This window comes from Puma concolor, chromosome B2 (assembly GCF_028749965.1).
Source record: "Puma concolor isolate L17-30 chromosome B2, mPumCon1.1.hap2, whole genome shotgun sequence".
Classification (NCBI taxonomy): Eukaryota; Metazoa; Chordata; class Mammalia; order Carnivora; family Felidae; genus Puma; species Puma concolor.
This window is the reverse complement of record NC_141671.1, coordinates 112,191,470-112,219,435: the sequence shown is the minus strand read 5'-3', so window position 1 is coordinate 112,219,435 and position 27,966 is coordinate 112,191,470. Positions and strand designations below refer to the sequence as shown.

Genomic DNA, 27,966 nt, shown 5'->3' with positions numbered 1-27,966 from the left:
GCTGAATAAAATCTTGCCATAACAATTCCTCACAGAATATATTTTCCAAAAATTAAATCATATTTATTCTTTGCAGCTGTCCATATTCTAAGAGTTGCTGGGAATAATTCTCAGTTAAGATGTAAAATTGGCCTCTGATTTCTAAGGCACAATCCTACATCTTTTAACAAATACAGGAACTAAACATGTGAAATTATTTTATTGGATTTAGTTTCTGTTTGTATTTATTTCTTCACGCTAGCTTTTAGGTATTTGATAAAGGCATTTTTTGTTTACCTCAGATAATTATTTAAAAGTGTATGAATCTGTTTGCTGCAGAAATGTCTTGTGGAAACATGCGAAGGCACAAGGAAATGCATTAATTCATTCAATAATTGTTTACAGAGCCCGTGCTCAGCATAGGGCACTAGGCTGATGATGGTAGTAAGACTACTAGGAGGTTGAGGTGTGTTTCAGAAAGAACAAGCATAAGTTAAGGTCCTAGATAGGAAAGAGTTCAATGTCTCAAAAGGAATAAAAACTATTACTGAAAGGGGGAGTGTGGTGGTTCTGGGTGGCAGAGGGCAGGGGCTGTTAAAGAGAAGTTGTGACTGACGGTACTGCCCGTGTCAATCATTTGTTTAAATCCTACATATTTAGAATTTACCTCGGCCTAGCAATATGCAGTAGATCTTTTTACCTTTAAATCATAAATGACTGGAAACTCCTTGAATATAGAGACAATCTCTTAATCATTTTTAATTCCTCCAATTACTGGCACATCTAAATCACAACCAGTGAGCATTCAGGACATTGTCTCAGACATATCCTCAGTCATCTAAGCACCTACTGGTCTTAGTATTAATGTATATCTGTGAGTAGAGGTCATTTACAATTACTAATTCCAATAATTTATGAACAGGTAAGTAGTTACGAACCTGAGGTTCTGCCACTTACTAGCTGGGTACCTGTAGGCTGAAGGGGCAGACCTACGCCGGCCGCCCACGCCTCCTCCCCTTGAGTAACAGGACTCCAACCCTTCCCCAGCCAATCGGCCAAGGCCACGACCCTTCCCCAGCCAATCGGCTGAGGCCACAGCCATTACCTCACCAACTGCCCCTAGACCCCAATAAAACCTTTGTGCTTTTGAAACTCGCTCTCTCTCCCTGGTATCTCACCACTGCGTCGGTACAGGTAGGGGAAAGAGCTCGAGCTAGCTCCAATAAAGGCTCTTTTGCTTTTATATCGGACTCGGCTCCCTGGCAGTATTTGGGAATCACGAATTCTGGGCATAACATAGGCAAGTCACATGATTTCTCCAGGATTCAGATTTCTCATCTGTAAAATAATATTTTCCTTATGGAGTTGTGATAAGGATGAAATAAATTAATACATGTAAATACTTATAATAACAGCTTGCATACATTACAGGTATTGGATTAGTATTTATTATTATTAACGATGGTTATGATGATGATGTTAAGAGTCATGTAGCAACTAGGTGATTACTTTTCCTATCCTGGAATAAATTTCTGTGCCTACAAATTGAATATGAAATCAACGGACTAACTTGGAAAATGGGTAAATAGTCAACTAAAATATTCTTGTTGACTTTTACTTTTGAAATGGAATTCATGCAAAAGCGTCAGATCTCTTAAATTGATACTCATGTTTTTTAAAGTAAATATGTATTACAAAAAAATCAGTCATCACTGGACAAAAAAATTGCCTCTAATAATTCAAATACTGCCTAGATAGAGTATTAAGAAGAAAACAAATCTGGTAGTAATTTAAAACCATGATTTATGTCAAAACTGTAAGATTTTTAAAGTGCATCTATTCTAGAGTACTCCATTACCTTGCCTTGGGAAGGACTAAACCTTACTACTGCAGAGACAATATACACAATCTCTTTTAAACTGTAAAGCTATTTTGTACTTCATATATTTCTCCTCTACCCCAGGATATAATCAATAACCTTATAAAATAAGTCAGGATTCTTAATCTTAAACATTCTGACCTGAGTCCCAAGTGCTTTAGTGTGTAGTTCAAGATAAAATTTAAACATCTATATAGAATCAAATGCTTATTTGGAACTGAAATACTAATTTAAACATAAATATATACAGAATCAATAACCTATTTTTAGAAGAGTCAGCTGCTCTACTTTCTCAGACAAAACATTGGTTTTATTTATATAAAAGCAACCATATTTATTGGTTCGCATAAATAATGCCTACACAAATCTCTCAAGACTTTCAATGCCTGCTTTTTATGAAACCTACATTCTGGCTTCAAATACAAAAGGAAGGTCAAGCTGTGAAAGTCACTAGGATTTATGACGTTGTTCCACTACTAGGGCCTCCACAAGAGGGTATTATTGAAGAAGCACTGAAGAGCTCTTAAAGAATCAAAAATCAATCCATTTGCAGCTAACGTTGGCTGTAGGCATTTTTGGAAAAGGGAGTAATTGCACTGGAAAAATCTTATTTTTACTTGTAAGTAAATGCCAAATTAAAAATCCTCTGGCAGTGTTAGGAATAACAAATGACAAAGAGATGCGCCTGTAATGAGGGAATTATTTGCAATCACGCTACAGGTGAGGTATTTTATTTTTTATTCACTTACATAATATTCACAATCAAGCTTCATCCTTTCAGTTCAATTTATTTTCCTGCTTCTTTCCTCAGTGACTGAAAGCATCTCATGGATTTTGTTGTTAAAAGCAATCACACTTTCTGCAAGACTTGCTTCCTTCTCCACATCTCTTTAATTCCAATTTTCTACATCAGGTCTGATACCATCTGGAACAGAGGATGAATTGAATGCTGCGAACCTTTAAATTAGCTTGATATTTCTAAAAACTAAGAGGAAAAGTTTTTACATTCTTCAAGGTTGCAAGGTATGTCTTAGCTAGAATTCATAGCATGTCGTATTTCTGGCTTTCTAAATGCTACAATTTGTAACAACTTGTATTTCTGGCTTTCTAAATTAAATTCTAATGTAAGTCATAGATTCAAGTTTTGTTTCCAGGATAGTGACTTATTCTACCTACTCATGTATAAAAGAGATCAAATGTTTTCAGGTCCCATTCATTAGACGTGGGAAGTTTAGTTAAGATATTTTATCATAATGTACCACATTTATTTCTATCACAGAGGAAGATCAAAATCAAAAACAAAGTTTTGCTTTCTGAGCTAGAGTTCAACTTAACCTTGTTTTGCATTAAAACCCTTCTATTTACTGGAACTTGTGGGTGGGGGATATGAAGTAGGAAGGAAATCCTAAGAGATTTCTCAATAGATAGTATCATAGATTGCTTTTCTCTAGATTTGTTAATGTTATAAAATTTAGTAATTGCTATTCCTTGACCACTGTCAATATGATTATTTGTGTTTTTTTGTAGAAAATAGTAATTAGTGTGGGGAAAATAAATATGATTTCCAGATTTTAATATCTTAAATTATTTCCAAGAATGTAATTTAGAAAACTATTCAGAAATTTTGAGTCTCCTAAAGAAAAACTTTCCTCTCAGGATCAAAAACGGTAAAAAGGGACCTTATGTAACTCCTTCACTTATTTCTCCCGCTATGAAATTCACTCTTAAAAATCATTCATTTAAGAATATTTACTGTATACTATGTGCAAAGGGATACCCCGTACCATCAAAGCATATAAAATAATCTATGGCCTTATGGAATTTGCACTGTAGTGGGGCATTCAAGTAGGAATGATTCATGGAAAGAGAACCAAAGGGAACCGTCAAATTCATTTCACAGCAGCTCTACAATTTATTAATTAAAATCATAATTATCTTAAAATACCTACTATGTAAAAGGCATATTTTCATTTTGCATATATAGTAAATTACTTAGGTTTCATGCAGCTGAATTTTGAGTGTAGTGTTTGAGGCATAATGAAGACCACACATTATTTAAATGTGGTAGCAGTGGGGCACCTTGGTGGCTCAGTCACTTAAGTGTCGAACTCTTGATTTTGGCTCAGGTCATCTCTCACAGTTCATGAGATTGAGCCTGGTGTCCTACTCTGCCCTGACAGCATGGAGCCTGCTTGGGACTCTCTCTCCTTCTCTGCCCCTTCCCTGCATGCACTTGCAAGCACTCTGTCTCTCTCAAAATAAATAAGTAAACTTAAAAAGAATTAAAAATAAATAATTAAGGGGCGCCTGGGTGGCTCAGTTGGCTAAGTGTCTGACTTCAACTCAGGTCATGATCTCACGGTTCACCAGTTCAGGCCCTGCATCCGGCTCTGTGCTGACAGCTCAGAGCCTGGAGCCTGGGTCAGAATCTGTGTCCCCTCTCTCTCTGCCCCTCCCCCACTTGCTCTCTGTCTCTCTCTCTCTGTCTCTCTCTCTCTCTGTCTTTCAAAAAAGTGAATTAAACATTAAAAAACAACTTTTTAAAATAAGTAATTGAGTAAGTAAATAAATAAATAAATGTGGTAGCAGTATGCTTCTTAAGAGGTAAGCTTAAGGAAATAAACTATGTTATTCATTAAAATTTTCATGTAAATACTTTTCAAAAATATAATTTATTTTTGAATAATATTGCAAAATTTTCTTAAAATATTAAGTTTTTTTCCACAGACAAAAATTATAAAAAGATTAAGGAAAATAAAAATTCCTTAAACAAAATTACAAACTCTACAGTTATTGCCAAAATCAGAGCACTGTGCTAAGCTGAATAATGGCCACTTTGAAGAACAACACATCCTAATTTCTAGAATCTGAATATGTCACCTCATAAGGCAAAAGGGACTTTGAAGGTATAATTAAAGATAAAGACATGGAGATGGAGAAATTAGCCTGGATTATCCAAGTGGGCTCAATGTAATCACAAGCCTCCTTATAAGATAAAGAGGGAGGCAGAAGAGTCTGAAAGAGAAATGACAACACAAGCAGAGGCCAAAGTGATAAGCAGCTATATAAGCCAAAGAATGTGAGTAGCTTATAAAGTTAGAAAAGGCAAAGAATTAGATTCTCTCCAGAACTTCCAGAAAGAATACAGTCCTGCCAACACCTTGATTTTAGCCCCAAAAGACTTATTTTGGACTTCTGACCCACAAAATTGTAAGATAATAAACTTGTGTTGCTTTAGGCCACTGGGTTTGTGCTAATTTGCTACAGCAGCAATAGAAAAATAACAAAGTACCTTTAGAGCATTTATTGTATGCAACTATACATTTTAAATGTATTATGTCATTTAATCATCCTGAGAGCCCTATAAAGTAGATACTGGAGTGACATCACTAAGGTGGTGCCATAGGTCATTCTCCTCACAAGAACAACTAATATTCAAAAACAAGACCCTACTAAGGAAATCCTAGAACACACAGGTGAGGCTCAAGCATTCTTGCACCACAGAGACCAAGACAGACTGCATTACAAGGGTAAGAGAAGTAGCTACATGTTGGCCACATTACCTCTACCCAGGTCAGTGCAGCACCACATGAAGACATCTCTTGTGAGCCTCCAGTTCTTCCAGTGGGAAAAGAGAACCTAGGGGACAACCAGCTTTCCCCAAGTGTTGTGGATTGCTTTGTGGGAGCCTCTACTCTGATCTTGCCCCAGGAGGATTGCAGGGGAATCTGCAGGGCTCAATCCCTGGGACTCTGATTGTGACAGAGAAGGATAGATAGGCCTGTTAACAACCAGCACAGGGATCTTGGCAGCCTGAGTTCATAGTGTAGTGCCCAAGTACTAATCCCAACCAGGAGTTCTTCAGAACCAAGTCAGGGGTACACTCTGATCAGGGGATTCAGTGAGGTGTGTATGTGCCTGATTTGGATCCTCAAGAAGTTTTGCTGGCACTAGAGCTTGGTTTGCCCATACACAGGCAAAAACTTGAGTGACACACCGTCTGCTCTGGAGAGGTATGGAGAGGGTCTCTTGGCCATATCACACCAGAAGGGCTGGGGGAACACCTGAAAGATGTATGGTAGGGTGAGCAGAGAGATGGGTGGGTAGAGCTGATTGCCCCCAAAACAAAGACAATACTGAGCACAGAGGTCTTTGTGCTACACACAGATAGGTCAGTTAATTCATATCCAAGGCTGAGGTCAGCTCCCAGCCTTTCCCAAAAAGACAGCCTGTTTGGAAAATTGACATTTTCCTGTAGTGGCCCCTCTCCTTCCTGCCCAGATAAGGGAGCTGGAACATAGCCCCATCCACTATGGCTTCTGGCCACATCTGACCAGAAGGGCTGGTGAGAACACCTAGTAGCTGTGTGGCCCACCAGTGCTTGAGCCGAGAGAAACATAGGCAGAGCCAATAGTTTTCAGAGCAAAGACAGTGGGCCTGTTTGGCCAGGGAACTTGAGGCATGGGTCAGCATGAGTTAAGACAATAAAGAGCTTTACCAGCTTTAAAGCTCCTTCTCAACTGCACCTAAGCAGGGAAAATAATTCATAGTCCCATTCATTACTGAATACAGCCTTTAACCTACCTGACCAAGGAACCCAATCAGAACACTCGGGAAGCTGTGTATCTTATTCAACAGCTCTGCTGACAGTAACACTTGAACAGAGAGCATAACCTGTGACTTCCCCCATCCACAGAGCAAAACCAGTGGCCTCATCTGACCAGAGAACTACAGTGAGCAATCTTTCTTGATTTGAGTCCCCAAGCAAAGAGCTGCACAGGCCCTGGGACTGATCCTGCTGCTCTGCAAGGGCAGCTACTTGCTTGCCCTCTGCAAGGGCTGTCTACTACTGAATATACTCAGTCCCAACCATCTAGAAAGCCTGACCAGAGAATCCAGGCAACTGTAGAGGCCATTCTGCAGCCTCACTTGAGAACCAAGCCAGCCTATCCAACTGTTCTCAGCCAGTGGCACACTGGTCACATCCCTGACCTCAGAGCTCAACTAGTTACCTCACCCCTAAATAGACCATAATAGCAGGTCTTACCTCCCAGGAACATTACCAGGCAACACTCCACGAAACCCAAACCGAGCTAACTTGTGAAGATCTGTCTCTGCCAAAACAAACCTATAAAATCTAGAAATGCACAGATAGCAATGTAAAGAATCAAGGAGCACCAAAAACAAACAAAAAGCAAACCAAACCAAACAAAAAAGCAAAACAAAACAAAACAAAAAAACAGGTAAACCACTAAAGGAAACTGAGTTCTAATAACTGATCTTAAAGAAATAGAGATCTATGAACTGTCAGACAAAAAATTCCAAATAATCCTCTTAATGAAGTTTTAGTGCACTACATAACACACAACTAACTGAAATTAGGAAAACAACGCACGAAGAAAACAAGAAGTTCAACAAAGCAACAGAAGCCACCAGAAAAAAATTAAAACCAAAAAGCAGAAATCTTAGACTTGAGAAATACAATAATTGAACCGAAAAATTCAGTAGAAAGTTTCAAAAGCAGACTCGACCATGCAGAAGAAAGAGTCAGTGACCTGGAGATAGAACAATAGAAATTACCCCATCAGAGAAACAAATAAAAAAACCTAAAAGTTAAGAAAATGTGTGAAGAAGATCTATGAGACATGTAGGACATAATGAAAAGAAACAATTTTCACATAATGAGAATTCCAGAAGGGAAAAAGAAAGACACAGAAAGTATATTTAAAACAATAATGACTAAAAACTCTCAAACATGGGAACAGAAATAACATGGGAACATCCAGATCTATGAGGCCCAAAGGACTCCAAGTTAGTAGAACCCAAATAGAGTCACATGAGACACATCATAATTAAATTGTCAAAAGTCAAAGACAAAGAAAGAATTTTAAAAACAACAAGAGAACAGAGAATTTTCATATAAGGGAAATCCCATTATACTATATGTGGATATTTCTCAACAGAAACATTTCAGGCTAGTAGAGAATAGGATGACATATTCAAAATATTGAAAGAAATAAACCCAAGCAAGAATACTACACCTGGTAAAGCTTTCTTTCAGAAATTAAAGAGGGATATAAACTTTCCAGCACAAATAAAAGCTGAAGGAGTTCATTACCACTAGACCTGCCTTATAAGAAATGCTAAAGGCAGTTCTTTAAGTGGAAGTAAAAAGATGCTAATTAACATCATAAAAATATTTTTTAAAAAATAACCTTAAACTCACTGGTAATCTTAAATATATAGTCAAAATTAAATTCTGTAATTTGGTAGTTGTGGCACAAAATGTACTTACAACTCTAGTTTAAAAAATACACAGTAGGGGCCCCTGGGTCAGTCGGTTGAGTGCCCAGCTCTTGATTTCAGCTCAGGTCATGATCCCAAGGTCAGGGGGGATCAGGTCCTGTGTTAGGCTCAGTGCTGAGCATGCAGCCTGTATGGGGCACTCTCTCTCTCTCTCTCTCTCTCTCTCTCTCTCTCTCTCTCCTCCTCCTCCTCTCTTCTCCTTGCTTTCATGCGTGCACATGCACACACTCTCTCAAATATAAATAAATAAATAAACAAATAGAGTAAAAAAAAAAAACCCCATAACTACAACAATCTTGTTATTATTTACACAGTATAAAAATATGTAAATTGTAACAGAAATAGCCTAAAATGTGAGGAGGAGAAGAAGCAAAAGTGTAAAGTTTGGGGATGGTTTTGAAGTTAAGTTGTTATCAGGTTAACATATAGTGCCACAAATTTAATATATTTTATGTAAGCCTCCTGGTAACCAGGAGGGAAAAAACCTATACCAATTACAGCAAAGAACATGATAAAGAACTTATAGCATACTGATACCAAAGACATCTAAACATGAAAAAAGACAGTAGGATAGGAAATAAAAAACAATAAATCTACAAAAACAACTGGAAAACAATTTTTAAAAATTAACAAGATAACAATTACTATTGTCCTTATCTATCAATAAGTACTTTATGTAAATGGGTTAAATTCTCCAATCAAAAGACATAGTAGGCTGAGTGGATTTAAAAACAACAACATGGACTTCAAGCTGTATTACCAAGCTGTAATCATCAAGACAGTATGGTACTGGCACAAGAACAGATACTCAGATCAATGGAACAGAATAGAGAACCCAGAAATGGACCCACAAACATGTGGCCAACTAATCTTTGACAAAGCAGGAAAGAATATCCAGTGGAATAAAGACAGTCTCTTTAGCAAGTGGTGCTGGAAAAACTGGACAGTGACATGCAAAAAATGAACCTGAACCACTTTCTTACACCATACAGAAAAATCAGCTCAAAGTGGATCAAAGACCTCAATGTAAGACAGGAAGCCATCAAAATCCTTGAAGAGAAAGCAGGCAAAAACCTCTTTGACCTTGGCCGCAGCAACTTCTTACTCAACACGTCTCCAGAGGCAAGGGAAACAAAAGCAAGGATGAACTATTGGGACCTCATCAAAATAAAAAGCTTCTGCACAGCGAAGGAAACAATCAGCAAAACTAAAAGGCAACCGATGGAATGGGAGAAGATATTTGCAAACAACATATCAGATAAAAGGTTATAATCCAAAATCTATAAAGAACTGATCAAACTCAACACCCAAAAAACAAACAATCCAGTGAAGAAATGGGCAAAAGACATGAATAGACACTTCTCCAAAGAAGACATCCAGATAGCCAACTGACACATGAAAAAATGCTCAACGTCACTCATCATCAGGGAAATACAAATCAAAACCACAATGAGATACTACCTCACACGTGTCAGAATGGCTAACATTAACAACTCCAGCAACAACAGATATTGGCAAGGATGTGGAGAAAGAGGATCTCTTTTGCACTGCTAGTGGGAATGCAAACTGGTGCAGCCACTCTGTAAAACAATATGGAGGTTCCTCAAAAAATTAAAAATAGAACTACCCTATGACCCAGCAACTGCACTACTAGGTATTTATCCAAGGGATACAGGTATGTTGTTTCGAAGGGGCACGTGCACCCCAATGTTTATAGCAGTGCTATTGACAATAGCCAAAATATGGAAAGAGCCCAAATGTCCATCAACAGATGAATGGAAAAAGAAGATGTGGTATATATATACAATGGAGTATTATTCAGCAATGAAAAAGAATGAAGTCTTGCCATTTGCAGCTATGTGGATGGAACTAGAGGGTATTATGCTAAGCGAAATTAGTCAGCCAGAGAAAGACAAATATCATGTGACTTCACTCATGAGGACTTTAAGATACAAAACAGATGAATACAAGGGAAGGGAAGCAAAAATAATATAGAAACAGGGAGGGGTACAAAAACATAAGAGACTCTTAAATATGGAGAGCAAACAGAGGGTTACTGGAGAGGTTGTGGGAGGGGGATGAGCTAAATGGGTAAGGGGCATTAAGGAACGTACTCCTGAAATCATTGTTGCACTATATGCTAACTAACTTGGATGTAAATTTAAAAAATAAGTTAAATGAAGTTTAAATGAAGTTGGAAATTCAAAAACAACAACAAAAATGAAACAAAGCAAAACTAAACAAAAAAACCCCCAAGATCCGGCAATATGCTATATATAAGAGACTTATTTTAGCTTTAAAAACACACAGGCTGGAGGCACCTGCATGGCTCAGTCAGTTAAGCATCCAATTTTGGCTCAGGTCATGTCACAGTTCATGAGTTCCAGCCCCATGTCAGGCTCTGAGATGACAGCTTGGAGCCTGGAGCCTGCTTTGGATTCTGTTTCTCTGTCTCTCTCTGCCCCTTCCCCACTCATTCTCTCTGTCTTTCTGTCTCTCTCTCTCTCTCTCTCTGTCAAAAATAAATAAACATTAAAAAACAATTAAACACACACACACACACACACACACACACACACACACACACACACACACTCAATGTTCAGGGATAGAAAAACTCATTCCAGGGGCGCCTGGGTGGCGCAGTCGGTTAAGCGTCCGACTTCAGCCAGGTCACGATCTCGCGGTCCGTGAGTTCGAGCCCCGCGTCAGGCTCTGGGCTGATGGCTCGGAGCCTGGAGCCTGTTTCCGATTCTGTGTCTCCCTCTCTCTCTGCCCCTCCCCCGTTCATGCTCTGTCTCTCTCTGTCCCAAAAAAAAAAAACAAAAAAAAAAACGTTGAAAAAAGAAAAACTCATTCCAAGCAAGTGGTAACAACAACAACAACAAAACAGGGTTAACTATACTTATATCAGACAAAATAGAGTTTAAACTAAATATGGTAAAAAGAAACAAAGAAGGTCATTATATAATGATAAAGGAGTCAATCCACTGAGAAGATATAACAATTATAAAAATGTGTGTACCCAATATTGGAGCACCTAAATATATGAAACAAAACTAACAGACCATTCAAAGGAGAAATAAATGGTAATATAATAACAATTGAGGATTTAAATGCCCTGCTATCATCTATGGATAGATCATCCAGACAGAGAATTAATAAGGAAACTGAAGATTGGAACACTGTAGACCAAATGGACCTAACAGACATATACAGACATTCTACCCAACAACAGAATACATATTTTTTTCAAGGGCACATGGAATATTTTCTAGGATAGACCATATATTAGGTTACAGAACCAGTCTTAGCAAATCCAAGAAGACTGAAATCATACTAAGTATCATATTTGACTACAATGGCATGAAACTAGAAATTAACAGCAAGAAGAAAAACTGGAAAATTAATGAATATATGGAAATTAAACAACACTCCCCTGAACAACCAATGGATCAAAAAAGAAATTAAAATGGTGATAAAAAAGTTTCTTGAGGCAAATGAAAATGAAAAACCAACATTTCAGAACTTATGGGATGCAGTGAAAGTAGTGCTAAGAGGGAAGTTGATAGAAAAAGATGCCTACAGTAAGAAGCAAAAAGTATACCAAATAAGTCACCTAACTCTATATTTAAGAAACTTGAGAAAGAAAAACCTGAGCCCAAAATTAGCAGAAGAAATGAAATAATAAAGATTAGAATAGAAGTAAATTAAAGAAAAAAAAAATAGAAAAGATTAACCAAACTAAGAGTTAGTTCTTTGAAAAGAAAAACAAAATTGACCATCCCTTAACTAGACTAACCAAGAAAAAGAAAAAAAAAAAAGAGGACCCAAATCAATACACTTACAAATGAGAAATGAAATATTACAACAAATAACACAAAAATATAAAGGATCCTAAGAGGCTACTATTAACAACTATATACCAACAAACTAGACAATCAAAAAGAATGGAAAATTTCTCAGAAATACTTGCTATATACTTATCAAGACTGAATCAGGAAGAAATAGAAAATCTGAATAAACCAATTACTAGTAAAGAGATTGGATTAGTAACCAAAAATCTAAAGAAGAAAAGTTCAGGACCAGATGGCTTCACTGGTGAATTTTACCATTTAATAAGAAATTAGCACCAATCCTCAAAATCCCAAAAAACTGAAGAGAAGGGAACACTCCCAACTCATTTTATGAGGCCAGGATTATATTTATTCCAAAACCAGAAAAGGATACAACTAGAAAACTACAGACCAAGAAATCTGAGGAATATAGATTCAAAATTCTAAAAAAAAAAAGTGCTAACAAACCAAATGCGCCCGCACATAAACAGGATCATTCACCATGATCAGGTGGGATTTATCCCTGGGACACAGGATGGTTCACCATATGCAAACCAATCATTGTGATACCTCACACTGACAAAATGGAAGAAAAGAATCATATAAGTGTCACAATAGATACAAAAAAAGCATTTGACAAAATTCAATGTCCATTCATGATAAAAAAAAAAAAAAAAACAACAATTTAGGCATAAAGGGAACATATGTCAACATAATGATGGCCATATATGACAAACCCCTACCAAAAATCATAGTCAATGGTTAAAGGTTGAAAACTTTTTCCTCTAGATTAGGAATAAGACAAGGGTGCCCATTCTTACCACTCATATTCAACATAGTTACCACTAATATTCAACATAGTACTGGAAGTCCTACTTACAGTAATCAGGCATGAAAAAGAAATAGAATGTATCAGAATTGGAAAGGAAGAAGTAAAATTGCCTCTATTTGCAAATGACATGATTTGATATATGGAAAATCCCGAAGACACACCAAAAACCTGTTAGATCTTACCAGTGAATTCAGTGATGTTGCAAGATATGAAATTAACATACAAAATTCAGTAGAATTTCTAAATACTAACAACAAATTTTCTGAAAAAGAAGTAAAGAAACCAATCCTATTACAATAACATCAAAAACAATAAAATACTTAGGAATAAATTTAACCAAGGGAGTGAAAGATCTCTGCTCTGAAAACCATAAGACATAATGAAAGAAAATGAAGAAAACACAAATAAGTGGAAAGCTATCCTGTGTTCATGGATTGAAAGTATTAATATTGTTAAAATGTCAATCCTACCAAAAGCCATCTATAGACTCAATGTAATAGCTATCAAGGATCTGATGGCATTTTTTTTTTTTTACAGAATTAGAAAAAAACACTTCTAAAATTTATATGGAACCACAAAAGATCCTGAATAGCCAAAGAAATCCCGAGAAAGAATGACAAAGCAGAAGGCATCACACTTCCTGATTTCAAGCTATACTATAAAGCTATAGAAATTTGGGGCACCTGGGTCGCTCAGTGGGTTAAGCGTCCAACTTCGCTAAAGTCGTGATCTCGCAGTTTGTGAGTTCGAGCCCACATCGGGTGCTGTGCTGACAGCTCAGAGCCTGGAGCCTGCTTCAGATTCTGTGTCTCCCTCTCTTTCTGCCCCTCCCCCACTCATGCTCTGTCTCTGTCTCAAAAATAAACACTAAAAAAAAAAAAAAGAAAGAAATTAAAGCAGTATAGTAATGGCATAAAAATAGACAAATAGATCAATGGAACACAACCAAGAATCCATAAATAAAACTCAAGCATGGGGGTGCCTGGGCGACTCAGTCAGTTGAACATCAGACTCTTGGTTTTGGCTCAGGTCTTAAATCTCACAGTTCATGGGTTCAAGCCCCACATGGGCTCTGTGCTGACAGGGCAGACCCTGCTTGGAATTATTTCTCTCCCTCTCTCTCTACCCACTCTCTCTCTCAAAATAAATAAATGAACTTTAAAAAATAAATAAATAAGTAAAACTCAAGCATATATGATCAACTAATATTTGATAAGGAAACCAAGAATAACACTACTATTGAATCCATATTCCTCAGATTTCTTGGTCTGTAGCCATGAAAAAATGAGAAAAATCCTATTATTTGCAAAACATGGATAGACCTGGAAGGTATTATGCTATGAGATGTAAGTCAGACAGAGAAAGACAAATACTGTATGATCTTACTTACATGCAGAATCTAAAAACAACAACAACAACAACAACAACAACAACAACAAAAGCACCACACCAAACTCATATGAGTTTCTATGAGATCAGACTTGCAGTTACCAGAGGCAAAGGGTTGGGGGAGGAGGAATTGGAACAAGTTGGTCAAAACGTGCAAACTTTAAGCTATAAGATAAATAAGTATAAGGGATGTGATGTACAACATGATGACTGGTAGCTGACACTCTGTATGATAGAAAGGAAGGTTGTTAAGAGAGTAAATTTTAAGAGCTGTCATCACAAAGAGTATTTTTTTTTTCCTTTTTCTTCTTTCTTTCCTTTATATTGTACCTACATGGGAAGATGGGTGTTAGCTGAACCTATTATGGTAATGATTTCACAATATATGTAAATCAAACCATCATGCTGTAGGCTTTAAACTTGTGCAGTGATGTATATCAATTATTTCTCAATAAAATTAGAAAAAAGTAGATACTATAATTATCCCAGTTTCACAGATGAGAGAACTAAGGCTAAATGGTTTAAGCAATTTGCCAAAGATACTGAACTCTTAATCATCACTAGATTTCCTCGTGGCTAAGCAAGATAATACATATACATGAAGGATACCAAACTATTAGCCATCTTACTATTGAAGAGTTTTATCAAAGTGCTCATAGTTTCCTTAAATTTTGTTTTAAACCTCTGTGAGAATTTTCTAAGTTTACACTATTATAGTGTTGAACGATTACTTGAATTCATGATAAATGTGGTGACCTTTGTTTATTCTTGATGATTGCATCCCATTTCTAACATTTCCCATTTGTTTCACTTCTGGGAATTTAGTGAGATATCTGCTACTGTCTTCCTCTCCCTCTCAGAATTATACCAAGACCACGAACCCACACCATATACAAAAGATATTTAAACAACTTCAGGTTAAGGAGTTTATTTAACTATGGTTACTTGAAGGATAGTAGAGCTGGCATTGTTTAAAAATAACAAGAAACTGGGGCGCCTGGGTGGCGCAGTCGGTTAAGCGTCCGACTTCAGCCAGGTCACGATCTCACGGTCTGTGAGTTCGAGCCCCGCGTCAGGCTCTGGGCTGATGGCTTGGAGCCTGGAGCCTGTTTCCGATCCTGTGTCTCCCTCTCTCTCTGCCCCTCCCCCGTTCATGCTCTGTCTCTCTCTGTCCCAAAAATAAGTAAAAAAAGTTGAAAAAAAATTAAAAAAAAAAATAACAAGAAACTGTTGGAGCAGTTTAATAAAGGTATCAGTTTTATGTCACAGTAGAAACCTTAACTGATTTCTCTGTTGAAAACTCTATCTTTTTCTAGGAATTAAAGATAGAAAACATATTCTCTAGCATATATACTGATAATCCTGTTTAAGCACTAAATATACTTAATCAAACATAATATAAAATACCCACAGAGTTACCTTCTATTTGTCCATACACAAATAAAGTGCCTGTGGATATATTAGAAATTATCTTTTATAAATAATTATCATGCAACATAATTTTGATTATTCCCAACAATAAGCATGTATTTAATTTGTTTTAATGTATCTTCCATTTGGTTGAACAATAAAATGTGCTCCTTATATTTACTTTTTATAGTATATAGTCTATTTAGTACTACCTTCTCTTCAAAGCAAACAAAAACAGAAATATTATGTGATGTGATTTTTCATGTGTCTGTCTTTGTTTCCAAAAGGTTTTTAGAATAACTAAACAACCAAGTTCAGGGAGGTTTTGTTCATGCAAAACTGAAAAAGACATATGATAGGTTTATCCTAAATGTCAGAGATATATTTCCAAGAAGTTAAAGTGAAATATTATACCCTTAAACCTGATATTAAGATATCTGATACTAGATTACATGAAAGTAATACTTATTTTTATATTACTAAAAGGCTAATTTTTCCTGTTATTTATTGCAGAAAGAATAATAAAATGTTTCTCTTACACGGCAGACCGAGAATTGTCAACTAAGATGCAATTGCAATAATTATTACTGATGAGGATGCAAAACACAGAAATAGCATTACTTGCTGACAGATCACAGGGCTAGTGTGGGTTACTAGAAGCAACAAAAATTACATTTCCCCTTGAATAGAAAATAAACTTTCTATGGAAATCTCTGAGAAATGAATGGATTCACTTATTGTAATCTTATTTACACAAAACTATGTTTCCTGAGCTGAATTGCTAAATTTTATAGTTATATCAATATGTATAATTATTTATAAATGTTCTAAAAACTAAATTCTAAATGAATACATTCTTTTATCCTCAGGAATGTTATGTTACTGATCACATAATTTGAGTGTTTTCTTTCCAAATAATGTGTGTATTTATTCATTAAATTAGTTTTATTGATTGCTTATCACAGACCTAACATTTTTTTCCAGCCTGAGGATACAAAATTGCCAAAGATGCAGTCACTGTTCCCAAGAAGCCTAGTATGGTTGGGAGATAAAAGCACAACAGAATAACAGTAAATAATGCAGGTAGCAGTAAGGTAAATGTAGACATGCAAAACTACTCAGGCCTCATAAAGAGTAGATAAATTATCATATCTAATGTTAGGGATTAACCAAGGAAAGATGAAGCTGTCAGGAAGATTTCTTGCAGGAGCTGCACCTAAGTTTTAGCTGATAAGTTGGCTAGATAAAAGCATTTACGAGAAATGGTGCCGGGAATATTTCAGGTGGAAATACATATAGGAGAAAAGACAAAAAGATAAGAAAGTTCATGGCATGTTGGGTAAACTCCAAGCAGTGTGGAGTGACTTAAGCATAAAATAAAATGCAAGTCACCACAATGGACTTCCAGTTCCAAGATGGAAGTAGAAGTTGGCATTTTGCTTATTGTATTCCTGGAAGTCATCCAAACAGAATGAGGAGAAAGAAAAACAAGATACAATCTCATTTTCAAAGCAAAATCAGGGAACAGCTAAATCCTAGGTGAAACTGGAGAAAAGACTGACAAAAATTAATAGAGAAGAGTTGGGGAGGACATTCAAGAAGAAGCAAAGAGAGGATGCCTTGGTTGTAGATTGCCAAAAGAACCAGAAAAATCCACTTCTCATTGGGAGAGGGCACACTTTGATGTGAAAAACTAAGTTCCTTATTTGCAATGGTGAAAACCAATATTAGACAATGGTTACAATGTTTCTTTGGATCTAGTTTGGGTATGAAAAGCAGAGGTAGGTTATCTATATGAAAATAAGTTCATATATGAAGATAGGAAGCTGTGGCAGCAGAAGAAAAACACCCAGTGCTCATCCCCAAAAGTGTCCTCCTTAATGCCCCTTGCCCATTTAGCCCACCCTCCCACCCAACACCCCTCCAGCAACCCTCAGTTTGTTCTCTGTATTTAAGAGTCTCTTATGGTTTGTTTCTCTCCCTGTTTTTATATTATTTTTGCTTCCCTTCCTTTATGTCCATCTATTTTGTATCTTTTTCTGACTGCCTTATTTTGCTTAGCATAATACACTGTAGTCCCATCCATATTGTTGCAAATGGCAAGATTTCATGCTTTTGATCCCTGAGTAACATTCCATTGTATGTACATACCACATCATCTTTATCCAATCATCAGTTGATGGACATTTGGGGTCCTTCCATATTTTGGCTACTGTCAATAATGCTGCTATAAACTTTGGGGTGCATGAGCCCATTTGAAACAACACTCCTGTATCCTTTGGATGAATACCTAGTGGTACAATAGCTGGGTTGTAGGGTACTTCTATTTTTAATATTTGAGGAACCTCATGCTGTTTGCCAGAGTGGCTACACCAGTTTGCATTCCCACCAGCAGTGCAAAACTGTTCCTCTTTCTCTGCATCCTCACCGACATCTGTTGTTGTCTGAGTTGTTAATTTTAGCCACTCTGACCAGTGTGAGGTGGTATCTCATTGTGGTTTTTATTTGTGTTTCCCTGATGATGAGTGATGTTGAGCATCTTTTCATATGTCTGTTAGCCATCTGGATGTCCTCTTTGGAAAAGTGTCTTTAAAAAGATGGTTTTGGACTGTGTTGTTGTCATTTTCATTGGCTTCCATGACTTTTTAATTTCCTCTAACTTCCTGGTTAACCTATTCATTCTTTAGTAGGATGTTCTTTAGTCTCCAAGTATTTGTTGTCTTTCCAAAGTTTTTCTTGTGCTTCATTCCAAGTTTCATAGTGTTGTGGTCTGAATATATGCACGGCATGATCTCGATCTTTTTGTACTTGTTGAGGGCTGATTTGTGTCCCAGTGTGTGATATATCCTGGAGAATGTTCCATGTGCACTCAAGAAAAATGTTCATTCTGCTGCTTTAGGATGAAATGTTCTGAATATATCTGTTAACTCCATCCAGTCCAGTGTTTTATTAAACCATTGTTTCCTTGTTGATTCTCTGCTTAGATTATCTGTCCATTGCTGTAAATAGGGTGTTGAAGTCCCCTACTATTATGGTATTGTTATGAATGACTTACTTTATGTTTGTGGTTAATTGACTTATATATCTGGTTGTTCACGTTGGGTGCATAAGTATTGCAATTGTTAGATCTTCTTGGTGGATAGATCCCTTAATTATGATATAATGCCCTTCTTCATCTCTTGTTACAGTTTTTATTTTAAAATCTGTTTTGTGTGATATAAGTATGGCTACTGCAGCTTTCTTTTGATGACCATTAGCATGATAGATTGTTCTACATCCCCTTACTTTCATCTGAGGTGTCTTTAGGTCTAAAATGAGTCTCTTGTAAGCAGCAAATATATGGTCTCATTTTCTTATCCATTCTAATACCCTATGTCTTTTGGTTGGAGTGTTTAGTCCGTTGACATTTAGAGTCTTGAAAGGTATGTTTTTAGTGCCATTGTGTTGCCTGTAGAGTTGGTGTTTCTGGTGATGCTCCCTGGTCCTTTCTAGTCTTTTTTTGCTTTTGTTCTTTTTTGGTTTGTATCATCTTTTCTCCACTCATGGATAGCTTAGTGATCATGAACTCCTTTAGTTTTTGTTTCTCTGGGAAACTGTTTATCTTTCCTTCTATTTTGAATGACAGTTTTGCCAGATAAAGAATTCTTGGCCAGATAAAGAATTCAGTAAGTTGAATGTATGCTGCTAATCCTTTCTGGCCTGCTAAGTTTCTGTGGATAAGTCTGCTGCGACCCTGATCTGTGTTCCCTTATTGGTTAAGGACTTTTTTTCCCTTGCTTATTTCATAATTCTTTCCTTGTCTGTGTATTTTGTGAATTTGACTATGATACACCATGGGGATGGTCAGTTTTTGTTGAATCTGATGGGAGTAGGCTGTGCTTCTTGGATTTTGATGTCTATGTCCTCCCTCAGATTAGGAAAGTTTTCTGCTATAATTAGCTCATCTAAACCTTCTGCCCATGTTTCTCTGTCTTCATCTTCTGGGACTCCTCTTATTCAGATGTTATGCCTCCTTAATAAGTCACTAAGTTCTCTAAGTCTTGTATCTTTAGCCTTTGTTTCCTTCTTTTTTTCTGCTTCATTATTCTTCATAATTTTGCCTTCTATATAGATGATTCACTGCTCTGCTTTGTCCAGGCTTGCCATTGTGGCATCCATTTGAGACTGCATCTTGGTTATAGCATTTTTAATTTTGTTCTGACTAGATTTAACTTCTTTTATCTCTGCAGAAAGGAATCTATGCTTTTTTTCAATCCCAGCTAGTATTTTTATTATCATGGTTCTAAATTTTAGTTCAGACACTAAATTGCTTATATCTATCTGTCATTTGACCCGTCATTGACCAGTCAAGGACCTGGCTGTCATTTCTTCCTGTTCTTTTTTTGTTATTTTAGAGGAAGAAAAAAAATTAATAAAATTAATTCAGTATGGGGTGTTTTTCTATTTCTTTGTGTCTTATTCAATTTCCTTCATAAGCTTCTATAGTTTTCAGCATACTTATCTTTTATATCTTTGGTTAGGTTTATTCTTAGGTATTTTATGGTTCTTGGTGCAATTGTAAATGGGATCGATTTCTTGATTTCTCTTTCTGTTGCTTCTTTATTGGTGTATAGAAATACAACCAATTTCTGTACATTAATTTTGTATCCTCCAACTTTGCTGTATTCATGTATCAGTTCTAGCAGCTCTTTGGTGGAGTCTTTGTGTTTTTTATGTAGAGTATCATGTCATCTGTAAAAAGTGAAAGGTTGACTTCTTTGTCAATTTGGATGCCTTTTATTTCATTATGTTGCCTGATTCCTAAGGCTAGGACTTCCAACACTATGTTAAACAACAGTGGTGAGAGTGGACATCCCTGTCGTGTTCCTGATCTCAAGGGGAAAGCTCTCAGTTTTTCCCCATTGAGGATGATATTAGCTGTGGGCTTTTCATATATGGTTTTTATGATGTTAAGGTATGTTCCTTCTATCTCGACTTTCAGGAGGGTTTTTATTAAGAAATGATGCCGTATTTTGTCAAATGCTTTTTCTGCATCTATTGACAGGATCATGTGGTTCTTATCCTTTCTTCTATTAATGTGATGTATCACATTGATGGATTTGCAAATATTGAACCAGCCCTGCAGCCCAAGAATGAATCTCACTTGATCATGGTGAATGATTCTTTTAATTTATTGTTGAATTTGATTTGCTAGTAACTTGTTGAGAATTTCGCATCCATGTTCATCAGAGTATTGGCCTATAATTCTTTTTAGTGGGGTCTCTAAGTGGTTTGGGAAATCAGGATAATACTGGCTTTACAGAATGAGTCTGGAAGCTTTCCTCCTGTTTCTATTTTTTGAAGGATAGGTATTAACTCTGCTTTAAATGTCTGGTAGAATTCTCCTGGCAAGCAATTTGGCCCAGGACTCTTATTTGTTGGGAGATTTTTGATAACTGATTCAATTTCTTCACTGATTATGGCTGTATCCAAATTATCTGTTTCTTCCCATTTGAGCTTTGGTAGTGTATGGGTGTCTAAATTTGTCCATTTCCTCCAGGTTGTCCAGTTTGTTGGAATATAATTTCTCATAGTACTCTCTGATAATTGTAGTTCTGTGGTGTTGGTTGTGATCTCTCCTCATTCATGATTGTATCTATTTGGGTTCTCTCTGAAAGAAGCAGCTTTTAAACTTGAGGTAACATGGTAACAGAACTTTAATTTTGCTTAGGTTTGATCCAAGGCTATGCTCTTCAGGATTCCATGTGAAAACACTGATGAGTAAATTTATCATGGTATCTCCATTCCCTTTCCCAAAAATTGTTTTAAGCAAAGACATATAACACAATTCTGATCTTGAGGCTGAAGAAGAGTCTAATGGCAGGTGGGGAGGGCTTCTGGGAAATGCTTTCCTCCATATGGAAAAGAGATGTTTGATGGGGTATGAGGAGGGTGCAGAGAATTTCCCTTCCTTTCTCTCAAAATGACCATGCTTAAAAGCTTATATCAACCAATCCTAGAACTGCTCTGCCTCCAGGATACGTTCTAAATACCTCTATTCTTACCTCCTCTTGAGATGGGTATTTGGTAAGATTTGAAAAAGAAACAAATATTCTCTTAAGAAAACAATGCATAGGAGTTGTACTTTAATAAATTATGTGAAAATTAATAATTTAAAAAGCCCCATCTCATTTAGAATGAACTTGGGAGGCCAGCAGGGGGAGCTCTTGCACCCAGCACCAGTTCTCAATAACACACCCAACAGGAAGAGAAGGACCTTACAAGTCCATACTACTTGACTGTGCCAGACAGAAGAAGGAACATTCTTCTACCTCTGGCAGCAGCCCAGCCCAGCCCATGAGAAGCCATTATGCTCAAACTCCCAGTTCACTCTAATAGACTTTTAGTTTATAACAGTGCCTCCCAACTCCTGCCTTTCCTCTATAAAAGAGCATTTCTCTCCTTTGTTTTCCATACTTGCCTATGGTTTTGCTGTAGCTTGCTTGTCCTGGATTGTAATTCTCTGCTATTCCTGAATAAACCCATCTTTGGCTGACAAAATAACTGGAAGTTTTATTTCTATGGTTAACAGTTAACAGGAATTATTAAAAGGGTCTGTTTTTTCTTATAGTTATTTAGTTACTGGGGCTGGAAGCCTTTACACTATTCTGCCTTCCGTTTGATTGAGGAGAAAATTAGATGGAAACATTTGAGAGCTAGACACTGGGTTTCAAAGATTAAGAAACTAGAGGGAGGTGTTTTTTTAAGTTTATTTATTTATTTATTTATTTTGAGAGAGACAGAGAAAGCACAAGTGGGGGAGGGACAGAGAGAGAGAGAGAGAGAGAATCCCAAGTGGGTTCTGTGCTGACAGTACAGAGCCTGAGATTGGGCTTGAACTCATGAGACCTGAGCCAAAACCAAGAATGGGATCCTTAACTGACTGAACCACCAGGTGTCCCAAGAAACTATGGAGAGGTATTAAAGAAAACAAAGACAAAAGAGAAGAAAAATCCCTGATATCTAGAAGTAGTAGCTAATATTTACCGAGCACTTAACCATGGGCCTAACACTATTCTGTGTATTCACCTGTTTTCATTTAATCCTCATAGCAAAATTAGGAAGAAGGTACTGTTACTCTCCCATCTTAAAGTTGAGGAATCAGAAGCACAAAAAAATGAAAGTTACTTAAGATTACACAGCTAATTTGAGGTGGACGTAGCAGTTAAGCACAGGCATCCTGACTCCAGATTCTAGCATGTTTCTAAATACTGCTCTGTACTTCTATTTAATCAAAGGTTATTTCTGTATAGAGATCTAATGGGAAAAGTCCATCTTTTGGACTCTGTATGTGAGAGCTACTTTTTAAAGCATAATGCCCACATATATGTTAGTCTTACTAAAGACTAACATTTGGGATTGCTGAAGTGTGGTGCTGTCTAACCATGCCTGAATCAAAGCATACCACAAAATTTAACTAAAGAGTGCCCTTCTATAGCATCTAAACTGCTAGATGAGTATTGCTGGGAAGGGGAAATGTGCATGGCATTTATATTAATGGTGCTAGAAAGGTCTTTTTCCATCGCATAGAAACTAAGTGGAGAGAGCTCTATTCTCAACCCTACAGCCCTTGAGAGGATTTAAAAAATTGGATGATTCCCAGAAAGACTGGACTCTGCTATACAATATAAGTAAATTGGGCCAACTGAGGCAAGAAATTCCGTTGTCAATGGAGATGTCAATGGACGATAGTTCATGCAGGTAGCTTCCTCTGACACTAAATCTTTAAGGAAGATAAGATTGTTTCTGAAGTAGGACAGATTTATTAATAATATGGTCAAATTAGTGGAAGCCAGGACAAGCTATATCAAGACTCTGATTAAAAGTTTGGGGGAGGGGCGCCTGGGTGGCGCAGTCGGTTAAGCGTCCGACTTCAGCCAGGTCACGATCTCGCGGTCCGTGAGTTCGAGCCCCGCGTCGGGCTCTGGGCTGATGGCTCAGAGCCTGGAGCCTGTTTCCGATTCTGTGTCTCCCTCTCTCTCTGCCCCTCCCCCGTTCATGCTCTGTCTCTCTCTGTCCCAAAAATAAATAAACGTTGGAAAAAAAAAAAAAAAAGAATCTTAAAAAAAAAAAGTTTGGGGGAAATAATGCAATAAATGACATAGCTGGATGCTACCAAGCAGCTAAACCTAGGATTTTTGCACACAATGTAGAATGGGTTCCAGATACAAATACTTTAATACTAGGAAATATTAAGATGTTTTATGAAAAAATTAAGATCCTACCAGGTATTACTGGGTTGAGTAAAACTTGATAGGAAAAGTGGAAGTATGTCCACACTTTTGTTCTAATTTTTTTTAGAATTAAATTAAATTATTAAATTAAATTAAATTAAATTGAATTAAATTAAATTAAATTAAAGCAAATCTTCAGCAGAGTGAGAACTGAGGAGGAAAATTACCCAAAGTTCTTAATCACTCTGCAGAAAGAATAGAAAGATTCACTTTACGTTAGAATTTGCAGGAGTATTATATGAGGTAATGGAGAATACAGTGATAACAGAGAGAAAAAAAATGGAGTAAGCATTGCTGAGAGGGTTGTTTAAAATGGAACCAGGAGGGGCGCCTGGGTGGCGCAGTCGGTTAAGCGTCCGACTTCAGCCAGGTCACAATCTCACGGTCCGTGAGTTCGAGCCCCGCGTCAGGCTCTGGGCTGATGGCTCGGAGCCTGGAGCCTGTTTCCGATTCTGTGTCTCCCTCTCTCTCTGCCCCTCCCCCGTTCATGCTCTGTCTCTCTCTGTCCCAAAAATAAATTAAAAACGTTGAAAAAAAAAAAAATTTTAAATGGAACCAGGAGGACACTGAGGAAATGGGGCTTATGCATGTCTCCTGTCTCAAATACTCTGAATTGTTGCTGAACTCAACTAAAAGTCAAGAAATCTGCTGCATGTTAGAATGAACATAAAAGGACTTTCGGCCTAACATTAACCCTAGGAAACAATCATATATAGTAGTAACTGTAACTAATGGTAGTGTAACTGTAGCAATACTAGAAACAATTACATTTCATTCAAAGCAATTTATGTAAATTCCCTCTTTCCTCTTTAAAAACTCTAACCTCCTTTGTCTCTCCAGATTACACTTTCAATTTTGCTGAACTCTGTCTCCCAGTTGCAATCCCTAAGATACCAAATAAATGAAACACATTTTATTGTGCAGCTTGCAGTTTTGTCTTTCATTGGCCGACAACAGGAAATAAAATGAGGTGTAGACAACTGGATGAGAGTCCACAAGCCTGTCTGGGGTCACTAGAGTTCAGGCTGCTTAAAATGTCAAAAGCCTCCAGGGAGCACCCTGTTGTTACAACTAATTCTAGAGGGGAGAAAGCTAAAGCCATAGAAGCTCAAGTGAATTAAAACATCAGGATAAATTGGCTAAAATGGAATTATGGGCTATTTGGAATACTTGAAAATCATATCTGGCTAAGTTTAAACATATAAAATAGCAGTATGGATGGCTCAGTCAGTTAAATGTCTGACTCTTGATCTCAGCTTGGGTCTCTATCTCAGGGCCATGAGTTCAAGTTCCATGTTGGGCTCCATGCTGTGGAGTCTACTTAAAAAATAAATTAAATTTTTAAAAATAATATGATAGCCTATATAATTATAAGACCTTAACATTTACCTTTCTTACAATTCTCTCAGATTTAATTTTTATACAAAATAAATTAGATGAAACCAATTTAATGCCTGAAGTAAATGCACAGGCTTAAAACCACTTTATCCTGAAATATCTAAATAATTTACACAAAGAAAAGTGTGTGTGTTAGTTTTGCTTGTACTGGGTCATCTGGATAATTGCTTCAGTTTTCTCCCTTAACATTTATTTATTTATTTATTTATTTATTTATTTATTTATTTATTTTAAAAACTACTTTAATTTTTTTAATGTTTATTTATTTTTGAGAGATTGAGAGAGAGAGAGACAGAGCACAGGCAGGGGAGGGGTAGAGAGAGAGGGAGACCCAGAATCTGAAGCAGGCTCCAGGCTCTGAGCTAACAGCACAGAGCCCAATGTGGGGCTCAAATTCATGGACCATGAAACCATGATCTGAGCTGAAGTTGGATGCTTAACCGACTGAGCCACACAGGTGCCCCTTCTCCTTCAACATTTAGATATGCATTGTCCAATTTGGGGGGCTCTCAAGCTCTTGTAATGTGGCTAGTCTGAATTAAGATGTGCTGTAAATGTATAATATAAACCAGATTTAGAAAATTTAACATGAAAAATAATGTAAGGCATCTCATTAATTTTTACATTAATGTTATGTTGAAATGATATTGGGTTAAATTAAATGTTTGTTAAAGTATTGTTAAAATTAATTTTATCTGTCTCTTTTTCTTTTTAATGTGGCTACTAGAAAATTTTAAATTTTAAATGTGGCATATATTATATTTCTGTTGGAAAGTGTTAGACATTGCCTTAACATATTCAATAAGAATTCAAAAATCTGATAAATGCCTAAATAGAAATGGTTTCTCCTTTATACAGCATAATAACATTTTTTGGTGAATGGATGCTTGATTTTAATAGTTCTTCAATGTATGATATTATATTTTATCAACTCTTATGAGAGGTCAATAAATCCTTAACATATTTTAGCTAATTGCCCCTGAGATGCAAAATGTTTTAGAAATGCCATTAGCATCTCTTCAAGTAGTCACTCTACATAATTGTAAAATGGTATACTAAACACTAGAAATATTTGATTTCTCTACCCACTTCATTATTTGCATGATGAATATTTGCTTTTTTTCTCTAAATTTGTGTATGTTCTGCCTGAAATAAATATTATACCTTTGTATTCATCTACTCCACTGGTGTAGACATATCTGGTTGTCATGGGAATTACTGGCTTACTTTTGGGGAAAAAATCTGTGTAGAAAGAAAATTGTTCACAGGCTATTTTAATATTAAGGTAACAATTTAGGAGAGCCTTTATACCTTTATTATTCCTTGGTTTTTAATTTAAAAAAAAGTCAAAATCTGTCTTCAATGACAAAAGCATTTCTTTAATCAGAATAGAGTCTCTTCTAATTCTAAGTTTATACTGACCCCTATAGGCTATTTTGTTCTAATCTATTCCTGGTTTATTCTTACAGAACATAGGTTGAAATATTTAAACATGTTTACATTTAGAATTTAATTATTTTAGGATTAAAATCATAAAATATTTTTCACAGACCTTTTCACTCCTTGCATTGTACAATGTAAGCTATGCACAAATTTTATTCATCCTTAAGACAATCTAGTTTGGGGGGCAAACTAGCTTGTATTGATTATCTACAATAGGCTTACATGGTGCTATCATTTATAAGACCATGTGTTATTATTCCTTAAGATAATTTATTTTGGGGGTAAACTAGCTTGTATTGATTATCTACAGTAGGCTTACATGGTGCTATCATTTATAAGACCATGTGTTATTATTTAATCTTCTCAACTCTTTAAGGTTGATATATTACTAACAAGGATTCTAAGATTTTGAGAAGTCAAGGACCTTATAAAAGATATTTTCACAACTTACACTGAAAGCAGAATTTAAAGTGCAGAACTTGGAAGGAGGGGTATGTAAATGACATTAACAATCAAAGTGAGAAGTTAAAAACTAAATAGCTTTTCCCCAGTTGATAATTTTTCCAGGGTTAAATTTTTTGAATCCATATTAAGGACTCTTATAAATCTACAACATTTCTCTTTAGATATCTACCTCAATCCTCTCTCTTTCTTAAAATGACTTAAGTGGAACCATTTTAAAATGGAGCCAGAGCAGCCATTTCAGAGGAACTGTCTTTCACATCCTGTTTCCTGAAACCTTGAACTGGGCCAAACTGCCAACATTCAAGAAGTCAGCAAGCAGAAGATCCAGAGAATGTCCCTTTTGAAAAGACTAATAAAAGTGAACCTTGGTCTAGTGACCACTTCACCTGACCAACCAATGAGGTGCAAATCTAGCCTTACTTACTAGCACCAAGGAACTCTTCTTTTTAAAACAATTTACCCAATCTTCCTTTTTTTCCCCCCATGAAAATCCTAGGTCAACCTCCTGAAATCTCAACACTCTTTGGGATTCTATTTAAATCTGTGCAGCCTGCATTGCAATTCTTTGATCCCAACTACATGCTTTATCTCTGGAACTGATTTCTTGTTTATTGGCTGACATCTTCAACTATAACAGCAATTTAAGTTACTTTGAATTTTGCATCTCATTAACTCTTGGTTTTGAAGCTTCATTTTCAAGTGCTGAGAGGTAACATTTCTGAGACTTCAAGTTCAACATGTCCAAACTAAACTGTC

The 27,966-nt window shown here is 36.5% G+C and overlaps 1 protein-coding gene and 1 long non-coding RNA gene across 2 annotated transcripts in view; one reads left to right on the top strand and one right to left on the bottom strand.

Annotated features, from left to right (window-relative positions):
- Positions 1-934, bottom strand: part of PKIB (cAMP-dependent protein kinase inhibitor beta) — a 182,850-nt gene extending 181,916 nt beyond the window's left edge. Inside the window, exon 1 of the mRNA XM_086707714.1 lies at positions 918-934. The gene's annotated coding sequence lies outside the window, so the exon portion shown is untranslated. The remainder of the gene's footprint in view (positions 1-917) is intronic.
- On the top strand, positions 589-16,346 carry LOC147581185 (uncharacterized). Its single transcript, XR_015251510.1, has 3 exons — positions 589-1,173; positions 2,670-2,881; positions 16,145-16,346. It is a non-coding gene; the product is annotated as an uncharacterized LOC147581185 (long non-coding RNA).
- The last annotated feature ends 11,620 nt before the right edge of the window (positions 16,347-27,966 follow it).